Raw genomic sequence first — 11,144 nt, 5'->3', positions numbered from 1 at the left:
TCTCAAATGCTTTCCCCTCCTTTGAAACCCATCTGGCTCACTAATGTTCTTTAGGGAAAGAAATCTGCCGTCCTTGCCTGGTCTGGCCTAATGTGACTCCAGATCCACAGCAATGTGGTTGACTCTTAAATGCCCTCTGAAATGGCCTAGCAAGCCCTCAGTTGTACCAAATTGCAAGTGAAATGTCTAAAAGGAACGAAACCAGACGCACCACTGGCATCAACCTAAGCACCAGAATAGACAACAGCCCTGTAGACCCTGCAAAGTCTTCCTTACTGACATCTGGGGGGCTTCTGCCAAAATTGGAAATGCTGTCCCATAGACTAGTCAAGCAACAGCCTGACACAGTCATACTCATGGAATCATGCCTTACAGACAATGTCCCAAACATCACCATCAACATCCCTGGGTATGTCCCGACCCACCAGAGGTGGTGGCACAACGGTATACAGTCAGAAAGGAGTTGACCTGAAAGTCCTCAACATTGACTCCGGACCCCATGAGGTCTCATGGCACCAGGTTAAACGAACGTCAGCATGGGAGCCTCCTGCTGATTACCACTTACTGCACCCCTGCACAACACCCCCCCCCACCCCTGCTGATGAATCAGTACTCTTCCATGCTGACCACCACTTGGAAGCAGCACTGAGGGCAACAAGGGCACAGGATGCACCAAGTTGGGGGGGGGGGGGGGGGGGGGGAGAACATCAATGCTCATCACCAAGAGTGGCTTGGTAGCAGCACTACTGACCAAGCTGACAGAGTTCTAAAGGACAAAATGCTAGATTGGATCTACGGCAGGTGGTGAGGGAGCAGAGGGAAAAACCTACTAGACATCATCCTCATCAATCTACCTGTCGCAGGTGTATTTATGACAGTACTGGTAGGAATGACCACCGCACAGTCCTTTTGGAGACAAAGTCCTGTCTTCACATTGAGGATACATCGTGTTGTGTGGCACTACTACCGCGCTAAATGGGATATGTTTCAAACAGATCCAGCAACTCAAAATTAAGCATCCATGAGCAGCAGCAAAATTGTATTCAACCACAATCTGTAACCTCATGGCCTGGCATATCCCACATTCTGCCATTACCATCAAGCCAGGGGGTTAACCTTGGTTCAATAAAAACTGCAGGAGGGCATGCCAGAAGCAGCACCAGGCATACCTAAAAATGAGGTCTCAACCCAGTGAAGCTACAACACAGGACTACATGCATGCCAAAACAGCAGCATGCAATAGACAGAGCTAAACAATCCCAAACCAATGGATCAGATCTAAACTCTGCAGTCCTGCCACATCCAGTCGTGAATGGTGGTGGACAATTAAACAACTAAAAAGGAGGCAGTGGCTCCATAAATATCCCCATCCTGAATTATGGGGGTGCCCAGCACATCAGTGCTGAAGCATCTTTAGTCAGAAGTGCCGAGTTAATGATCCATCTTGGCCTCTACCTGAGGTCCTCAGCATCAAAGATGCCAGTCTTTAGCCAATCCGATTCACTCCATGTGATATCAAGAAACGGCTGAAGATATTGGATACTACAAAGGGTTTGAGCTCAGACAATATTTCAGCAATAGTACTGAAGACTTGTGCTCCAGAACTGGTCACACCACTAGCCAAGCAAGACCTGGACAACATTCAGGCTTGGGCTGATAAGTGGCAAGTTACATTTGTGCCATATGAGTGCTAGGGAATGACCATCTCCAATAAGAAAGAATCCAGCCATCTTCCCTTGAGAGTCAATGGCATTACCATTGCTGAATCCTCCAGCAACATCCCGAGGGTTACCATCGACCAGAAACTGAACTGGACTAGCCATACAAATACAGTGGCTACAAGAGCAGGTCAGGGGTTGGGAATTCTGTGGAGGGTAACTCACCTCCCAACACCTGTCCACCATCTACAAGGCACAAATCAAGAGTGTGATGGAATACTCTCCACTTACCTGGATGTGCGCAGCTCCTAGAAGCTCGACACCATGCAGGACAAAGCAGCTCTCTTGATTTGCACCCCATCCACCACCTTCAACACCGAAGCACAGTAGCAGATAAAAGATGCACTGCAGCAACTTCCCAAGACACCTTCGACAGCACCTTCTAAACCTGCGACCTCTACCACCTAGAAGGGCAAGGACAGCAGATGCATGGGAACGCCACCACCTGCAAGTTCCCCTCCAAGCTACACACCATCCTGACTTGGAACTATATCACCACTCCTTTACTGTCGCCGAGTCAAAATCCTGAAGCTCCCTTCCTAACAGCACTGTGGGTATACCTACACCACCTGAACTGGAGCAGGAAATATTACTTTACCACTCATCATAATTGAAACCATGAACACAATTAACTTGCTTAGTCAGAAAAAATGGAAAAGTAGCACAAGTTCACAAATCATATTCGGAAATTCTGGGGTACCAAGAAGATAGAATCAAAAAAGAAAGTCATAGAAGCATAGAATTGCTACAGCATAGGAGACCATTCAGTCCCATGTCCATGCCAGCTCTCTGCAAAAGCATCTCACCTAGTCCCAATCCCCTGACTTCTTCCCCATAGCCCTGCAAATTTTCTCTCTCCGGATAATTGTCCAAGAAAGCCAGGATTGAATCTGCCTCCAGCACGCTCAGGCAGTGCATTCCAGATCCTAACCTCTCACTGTGAAGGTTTTCCTCATGTCGCCATAGCTTCTTTTGCCAATCATCTTAAATTGGCGTCCTCTGTTTCTCAATCCTTCTGCCAATGGGAACAGCTTTTCCCCTACCTACTCTGACCAGATCCCCTGCCCCCCATGATTTTGAACACCTCTATCGAAACTCCTCAATCTTCTCTTCAAGGCGAATAGCCCCAGCTTCTACAATCTATTCACATACCTGGAACCATTCTCAGGAATCTTTTCAGCACTCTCTTTAATGCCTTCACATCGTTCCTAAAGCATGGTGCCCAGAACTGGACACAATACTCCAGTTGAGGCCGAACCGGTGTTATATAAAGGTTCACCACAACTTCCTTGCTTTTGTACTCTATTCCCCTACTTCGAAAGCCAAGGATCCCGTATGCCTTATTAACCCCTTTCTAAATCTGTCTTGCCACCTTCAATGATATGTGCACATAGTCATGCTAGGCCCCCACCTGCGAAGAATGAGGCACATTGATTTTAAACTTTTACAGATCAGCCGTGGTTGGAAAAGACAATTGCATATTAATAGATGGTGTCTGGAAGGACAAAGCAGCCATTCCCTGGCATTCAAACCATAAGGGACCTTTGACCAGACGTTGAAGGTGGGGGAGCTCACATTCCAGGTTGACTGCGAAGATGGCCAAATACACAAACGGACATGGTCAAACTAGTCACATGATTAACCTGCTGGGCAACCCAAGTTTTTTGAATTTGTACACTGTTTGAACTGAGAGCCTGCAGAAAGCAGAATGCTCCTGGACCGAAGATGACCTCCTGTCTATCTTCCTGCTCCCATCTCTCTCTCTCACAGAACTCCAATCCACTGACACATGAACCCCAAGAGAGAAAAATCTCCTACAGCAAGCAAGGTTGAAGAGGAACACTGGGCCCCAACAAAAAGCAAGATCTAACGACAATCAAGGACTCTACAGTGAGCTCGAAGCACAGTAACAAAAAACCAACTTCAGAGATTGCCTCAAACTTTTCCACTTTATTTTTCTTCTGCTCTTTCTGTCCCTATCTGCATGTGTGTATCACGTATGCATGCTAGCATGGGCGTGTCATGTATCCATGGGCGTTAACCGAATTAGAGTTTAAGAAATTTCAACTTTTTCTTCTTTAAACCTGAGAAAGCCTGTTTGTGCTGGTTTCTTTGCCTTATAATTGGAAAGTGTATTCACCAAGGGGGAGCTAAAAACAGGGTGTGTTTAAAATTTAGCCCTGTTACGGTAAGACCAGTGTCATGCAGGCCCCCACCTGCCAAGAATGAGGCATCATTGATTTTGCCACATGGACATTAAATTTCCAATTGTTGCTGGGAAGAGAAGGCCTGTTACAAGGACTGCCAGACCTTGGCTGGACAAACTCAGCATGGGTTTACGAAAGACAAATCGTGCTTAATAATTCTACTGGAGTTTTTTGAGGATATAACTAGTAGAATAGATAAGGGAGAACCAGTGGATGCGGTGTATTTGGATTTTCAGGCGGCTTTTGATAAGGTCCCACATAAGAGATAAGCGTGCAAAATTAAAGCACATGGGATCGGGGGTAATATACTGACATGGATAGAGAATTGGTTGACAGACAGGAAACAGTAGGAATAAACGGGCCTTTTTCCGGGTGGCAGGCAGTGACTAGTGGGGTACCGCAGGGATCAGTGCTTGGGCCCCAGCTATTCATAATATATTTAATGATTTGAGTGAAGGAACTAAATGAAATATTTCCAAGTTTACAGACGACACAAAGCTCGGGGTGGGGGGGGGGAAATGTGAACTGTGAGGAGGATGCAAAGAGGTTCCAATGTGATTTGGACAAGTTGGGTGAATGGGCAAATGCATGGCAGATGCAGTATAAAGTGGATAAATGTGAGGTTATCCACTCTGGCTGTAAAAACAGATTATCTGAATGGTGATAGATTGGGAAAGGGGGAGGTGCAACGAGGCCTGGATGTCTTTGAAAACCAGTCGCTGAAAGCAAGCATTCAGGTGCAGCAAGCAATTAGGAATGCGAATGGTATGTTGGCCTTCATTGCGAGGATTTGAGTACTGCAGCAAGGATGTCTTACTGAAGTTATACAGGGCCTTGGTGAGTATTGTGTGCAGCTTTGGTCTCCTTATCTGAGGAAGGATGTTCTTGCCCTGGAGGGAGTGCAAAGAAGATTTACTAGGCTGAATACTGGGATGGCAGGATTGAAGTATGAGGAGATTGGGTCGACTAAGCCCATATTCAGTAGAGTTTAGAAGAATGAGAGGGGATCTCATAGAAACCTATCAAATTCTCACAGGACTAGACAGGCTAGATGCAGGGAGGATGTTTCCGATAGCTGGGGAGTCCAGAACCAGGGGTGACAGTTTCAGGAAACGGGGTATGCCATTTAGAACCGAGATGAGGAGAAATTTCTTCACTCAGAAGGTGGTGAAGCCGTGAAATTCTCTACCACAGAAGGCAGTGGAGGCCAAGTCATCAAATATATTCAAGAGGAGATAGCGATATTTTGCAATGCCAAAGGGATCAAGGGATATGGGGAGAAAGCGGGAACAGGGTACTGAATTAGACAGACAATCAGCCATGATTTTTTTGAATGACTGAGCAGGCTCTAAGGGTTGAATGGCCTACTCCTGCTCCTATTTTCTATGTTTCTATTTGCATATTAACAGACAGTACTTGGAAAGGATAAAAGACCATTCCCCGACATACAATACACAGAGCCAAGACATGGTCAGACCAGTTAGTCACATGACTAACCTGCTTGGCAACTTGGGGGTTTCTGAATGGTACAGTTTGCACTGACAGCCTGCAGAAAGCTGTTTGCTCCTTGATTGAAAAGACTGCTCCTGGCTGCCCCCATCTCTCACAAGTCTCTGAATCCACTGTAGACACATGAACCAAGAGAGAAAAGTCTCCTACAGCGAGCAAGGTTTAAGAATGCTGGGCCCCAACGAAAAGCAAGATCTACCTACAATCAAGGATTCTACAGTGAGCTCGAAGAACCGTAACAACTCTTCAGATATTGCCTCAAACCTTTCCACTTTATTTTTCTGCTGCTCTTTTCTATCTCTACTTGCATATGTTTATTGCATATGTATGCTAGTGTGGGGTGTGGTGTGTATCTGTAGGCGTTAACCGAATTAAAAGTTTAATAAATTTCAACTTTTCTTCTTTAAACCCAAGAAAGCCTGTTTGTGCTGTTTTCTTTGCCTTATAATTGGAAAGCGGTGAATAAGGATTCACCAAAGGGGAGTTTAAAATTAAACCCTGTTACGCTAAGACCAGGTGAAGGCTGAAAGTGAACCCTCGACCTCTTTCTCACCGGGCCATAAAACCATATACTCCCAGGTCGCTCTGCTCCTGCACCCACTTTAATTTATATTTCCTCTCCTTGTTCTTCCTACTAAAACCAATCACATCATAGTTCTCTACATTACATTTCATCTGCCACTTGTCTGCTCATTCTACCAGCCTATGTCCTCTTGAAGTTGATCACCATCCTCCTCACAGTTTACAATGCTTCCAAGCTTTGTTTCATCTACAAATTTTGAAATTGCACCCTGTATACCCAAGTCTAGATCACTGACATACATCAGGAAAAGCAGGCGTCCCAACACTGACCCCTGGAAAATCCTACTGTATACCTTCCTCTAGTGCGAAAAACAACCGTCCACTGCTCCATTTCCTATCACTCAGCCAAATCAGTTTCCACGTCGCTACTATCCCCTTTATTCCTTGGGTTCTAACTTTGGCGATAAGACTGCTATTTGGCATTTTGTTAAATGCCTTTTGGACGTCCACGTAGACCACATCAACTGCATTACCCTCATCAATCCTCTCCGTTACATCAAAATACTCAAGCAAGTTAGTCAAACAGTTTACCCTTAACAAATCAGTACTGGTTTTCCTTAATTAATCCACATTTGTTCAAGTGACTGTCAATTTTGTCCTGAATTATCGTTCTGATAAGCTTTCTCACCACTGAGGTTAAACTGACTAGCCTGTAGTTGTTGGGCTCGTCCTTCACCCTTTCTTGAACAAAGGTGTAACATTTGTAATTCTCCAGTCTTCTGGCACCACCCCGTATCTAAGGATTGGAAGATTATGGCCAGTGCCTCTGCAATTTCCACCCTTACTTCCATCAGTATCCTTGGATGCACCTAAACCTCACTGATGCAGCTCTCGCTCGTACTGGCAAAAGCTTGGAAAACAGTTTCTAGCATTTAGAATTAAACCATGGGTGGAATCTTATGAGTACCGCAGTGTTCCTGATGGTGGGACCAGAAGTTGTCGTAACTTCCGCATCCACTGCGAATCCAGTTTCCCACACAATTTTATATTTAAATTAGTCATGCGGCGACAGGCATGGGGAACACATGGGATCATGCGGTGGGTCAGCCTTTCTTTGGTGGAATCCGCTGTCACTGCCCCAAGCACCATGATCGCCAGAGATATAAATCATTCTGTGCTTGCAGCCTCAAGGAGCAGCAGCCTTCCTTTTCATGTATCTTCAGAATAGCTTACTTGAAGCTTTCACTTAAATCAAAATGTTTTTTGCCTCCCCTATTTTGTGAAACTCAACAACTTATGATTTATTTTCCCTATAGTCAAAAAGTGAATCAAATGACAACCAGCAGGCAACATCCCGCCCCACAGTTCAGTGATGCCTCCCTGCAGGTTCTCCATGCCATCAGGGAAAGGTGGGAGGTCCTCTTCCCTGCAGATGGAGTCAGAAGAAGGGTCACTGACCCGAAACGTTAACTCTGCTTCTCTTCCCACAGATGCTGCCAGACCTGCTGAGTGATTCCAGCATTTCTTGTTTTTGAGTCAGAAGACCTTCCTGTCCCAACAAGGCAGCCTGTCTAGAGGTAGCAGAGGAGGTCTCAAACCGTGGGGTAACTTAGAACATGGGCATAGTGCCACAAGTGAATCAATGACTTACTCAGATCAGCAAGTGTAAGTGGTTCTGGCAAGGCTGCTCCATTTATTGCTTCCATGGCTAGGTGTCTTTAAGGCAGAAGGTACTCAAGAAATACAGTCGACTGCTTGAGCAGCCTTGGTGCCAACTAAATGAAGATTGACATCGTTTGAGAGATTGGATGGGTCGTGCGAAAGCCAATGCAGAATGAGCGACGTTGATGTACGTATGCAATGGTTGTGATGCATCATTTGCCATGTCATTAAATCTGCACTGTCTGTTGCAGGAGAAATGAAGCCACAACCAGCGCGAGTGTGCAAAGACGAGAGGAGGGGTCCCTGACATCAGGCTGTTGACACAGCTGAGGAGGAGACCTCTGAGATCGCGAGAGGAGGGAGGCAGGGCAAGCAGAGATGGCGAGGCAAGAGCCACAGGCAGAAGGATGAAGTGTCATCTCTGCTCTTGCAGCTGTGGAAACTGAAGGAAATTGCATGAACTCACATGAGCGCATATTTAAAGTGCCTTTGTTTGGGTCTCCACTGCAGGTGCCCACACTGGAGTAGCAGAACACCATGTGGCCCAAGAATCCTCCTCTGGGGAGCAAAAAGAAGCCAATTCCCCAGAGGAAGCACCAACACCTGCCTCTTCCACCTCTGCCAACGCAGATACATCCACATGGTCCGTGGGGGTGGGGTTTAAGATTAGAATCTGGCTCACAGGCTGGTGCGCACGACACAGACACTTCCCAGTAGCTGAGGAAGCAGGTGCCCGCCGGGTCCCCTAACAATCGGAGGACTGCTGGGTACTAGGCCCCTATTGAGCCCCATGACCATGATGATCCTCCGTTTGTTGCAACGAGAGGTCTGCTGCATGTGCAAAGCCAGGTGGAAAAGGTCAGATGCCAGAGGTCATGCATGGCTTAGCACGTGACATGAAGTCCATGCAAGCTCCAACGTCTGCCATGTCTCAGGCCATATGGTTTCCTCAGTGCAGAGTCTGGTTGAGCACTTGACCCATATGCTATCTGACCTGCACTCCATCACTGTTGCCGTTGGGTCCATGCAGCAGAGTCTAAGCGAGAGGGGGACAAGGAACCTGGACCTCCCTCCAGGTGCTCCATGCCCTCAGTGAGAGGGGCAGGTGCCATCGTGCACACAGAAGAGGAGCACATGCCAGCTGCCCAGGGCCTTCCTCTCAGGACACACCCAGAGAAAGCAGCGTCTCGTCCTCTTTCCCGCCCCCCCCCCCCAACGTCGCAAACCTGCCGACAACTTAATTCCTCTAAAATATCCTGCCATCGGGAATCCAAAAAACAACTCCCGTCTAATTATGTTGCTCCGCATGCCACCAAATACACCGTGGTGCCTGCATAAAACTTCCCCCCCCACCCCGTCTCCAACATTATCAAGCAAATGGAAATATCTTTTAATATTGCAGCATATGCACACTATATATGTAAAACAAATTAGTACTATGTATATTGGTACTGCCTTATAGCAGGCAACTTGCACCTCAGTCAGAATCCATTTATTTAAACAATTGAATTAGTACTAGGGGACCAGACCTATACTACACAGCTAGCACACCCACGAGAGATATTTTAAAAGTGTTCTATACAGTGGAATCTCCGTCATCATCCATAATGGTAGACTCCCCTAGCAGGCAATAGGAAGTGGCAGCTTAATGACGGTCCTCAAATTTTACACAATTATATGGTGGATAAAGAAATGAAGACAATATAAAGAAACATTATGTAGTTTTATTCACCAATAAAAAGGAAATGAAATACAACAATATGCAACAAGACTGTGCAGAGAAAATACAGGCAGGAATAAGGATTAATGGGAGGTTCCACTGTATATAGCCTGTGCAACTGCAACAGAAATTGTGAACTAAATGTAAAGGTTACTAAATGCTTAGAAGAGTACAATGATTTGAGCATCTCCCATGTTTCATCAAGACTATATATTCATCTAGTGATGGATTATAGTGTCCTGATTTCACTGATTGTAGGGAAAACCCAGTTTTTGCTCAAGGGTTTAGTACAACCAACACCTAAGTAGACGGACCTAATTCAATGTTGCATTATTTACAAAACTGTATGGACATGACTGAATTGACAGTCCTCTTGCAAGATCAGACCTGAAGCAATAGAATGCTAGGTGCCTATGAGACACTCACATCTGCTCTAAAATATATAATGTAATGCACCACAATAAGACTACCAAAAGAAAAGATTTACATATTGCTTCCCCTGCCTGCACTCTTCCCATCACCCACCTGAAATTCCAGCTTTTAAGATGCTGCAGATCAAATGTGGTTAACGATCACTGGCCGAAATGGGGTCAGAGCATAAATTAAGCACCACAGTACAAATTCACTAGTTCTCCTGCACTAAAGAACAATGGTGTCAATTTCCAAGCCAACTACTGTTATACCACCAAATTTATATCTGTACTAGTGGATCTCATACATTGTTGCTCCCATAGTTTGAAGGATACTCCACTGTGCAATGAGTGAAGCTATATGACCATGTAACAATATATTATGGTATAATGAAAAAATATACCATCTTTCCCGGAGCCAAGAAATGTTTTGCAAAACTGAATGCTCTTTATAATAAGAACAAGAAAATGCTGGAAATACTCAGCAGATCTGGCACCATCTGTGGAGAGAGTAACTGGGTGAACATTTCAGGTCATTGTTCTTTTATCAGAACTGGAAAAAGTTAGAAATGGAATAGGTTTTGAGCAAGTGAAAAGCTGTGGGGGCAGGGGGAGGGGAAAGAGGGGGGAATGAAGGGTGTGCAGAAGGTATGCGGCAGTTGGAGGGCAGGAGAGATTAAAATGGCAAAAAAAAGATTTCATGGTGCTAGGCCAAAGGGAATGGTACTGGGAAAAAGAAAAATGTGTCTAGAGGTGTGAATGACAGGATTATTGCCGTCTGATAAAGTAAAAGAATGAAGAGAAACGAGAGGGGAAAAAAAGCAAAGAAACGCAAAACAAAATGGAGACAGAAGTTATGATCTAACATTTGTGAACTCAACGAGTCCAGAATGCTGTAAAGTGCCCAGTCAAAAGATGAGGTGCTGTTCCTCAAGCTTGCGTTGAGCTTCATTGGAACACTGTTGCAGGCCAAGGACAGAAGGTCAGAGAGGGAGCAAGGTGGAGAATTAAAATAACAGGTGACTGGAAGCTCGGGGTCACATTTGCAGACTGAATGAAGGTGTTCTGCAAAGCAGTCACCCAGTCTGCGTTTGGTCTCCCCAATGCAGAGCAGACCTATCACGAGCAATGAATACAGTGACCAAGACAGGAAGGCGAGTCTCACACTTGCTGACCTAGTCAAGTCGCGACGTCTTCACACACTGGCCCCATGTCTATTGGATGATGGTTCAGGTATTTACTATTCCAGGCTTGCTGCTGAGTGTTCAGGAACCTTAATTATCCAAGAGGAAGAGGACCTGCCTGCCTGCCCTCACCTGCTCCTCTAGGACCACTAGAACTCAATGGCTGAAACTAGAGGCTCTTGCCTCGAAATCAATTCCTGCATCAGACACAA

At 45.7% G+C, this 11,144-nt stretch overlaps 1 protein-coding gene across 1 annotated transcript in view; it reads right to left on the bottom strand.

Moving 5' to 3' along the window:
* The window catches only part of LOC137383913 (cleavage and polyadenylation specificity factor subunit 7-like), a 124,561-nt gene that overhangs the window by 55,843 nt on the left and 57,574 nt on the right, over positions 1-11,144 (bottom strand). The window lies entirely within an intron of this gene.

Source organism: Heterodontus francisci, chromosome 25, assembly GCF_036365525.1.
Source record: "Heterodontus francisci isolate sHetFra1 chromosome 25, sHetFra1.hap1, whole genome shotgun sequence".
Lineage (NCBI taxonomy): Eukaryota > Metazoa > Chordata > Chondrichthyes > Heterodontiformes > Heterodontidae > Heterodontus > Heterodontus francisci.
The sequence above is the reverse complement of the archived record's forward strand: the minus strand, read 5'-3'. Positions and strand labels throughout refer to the sequence as shown.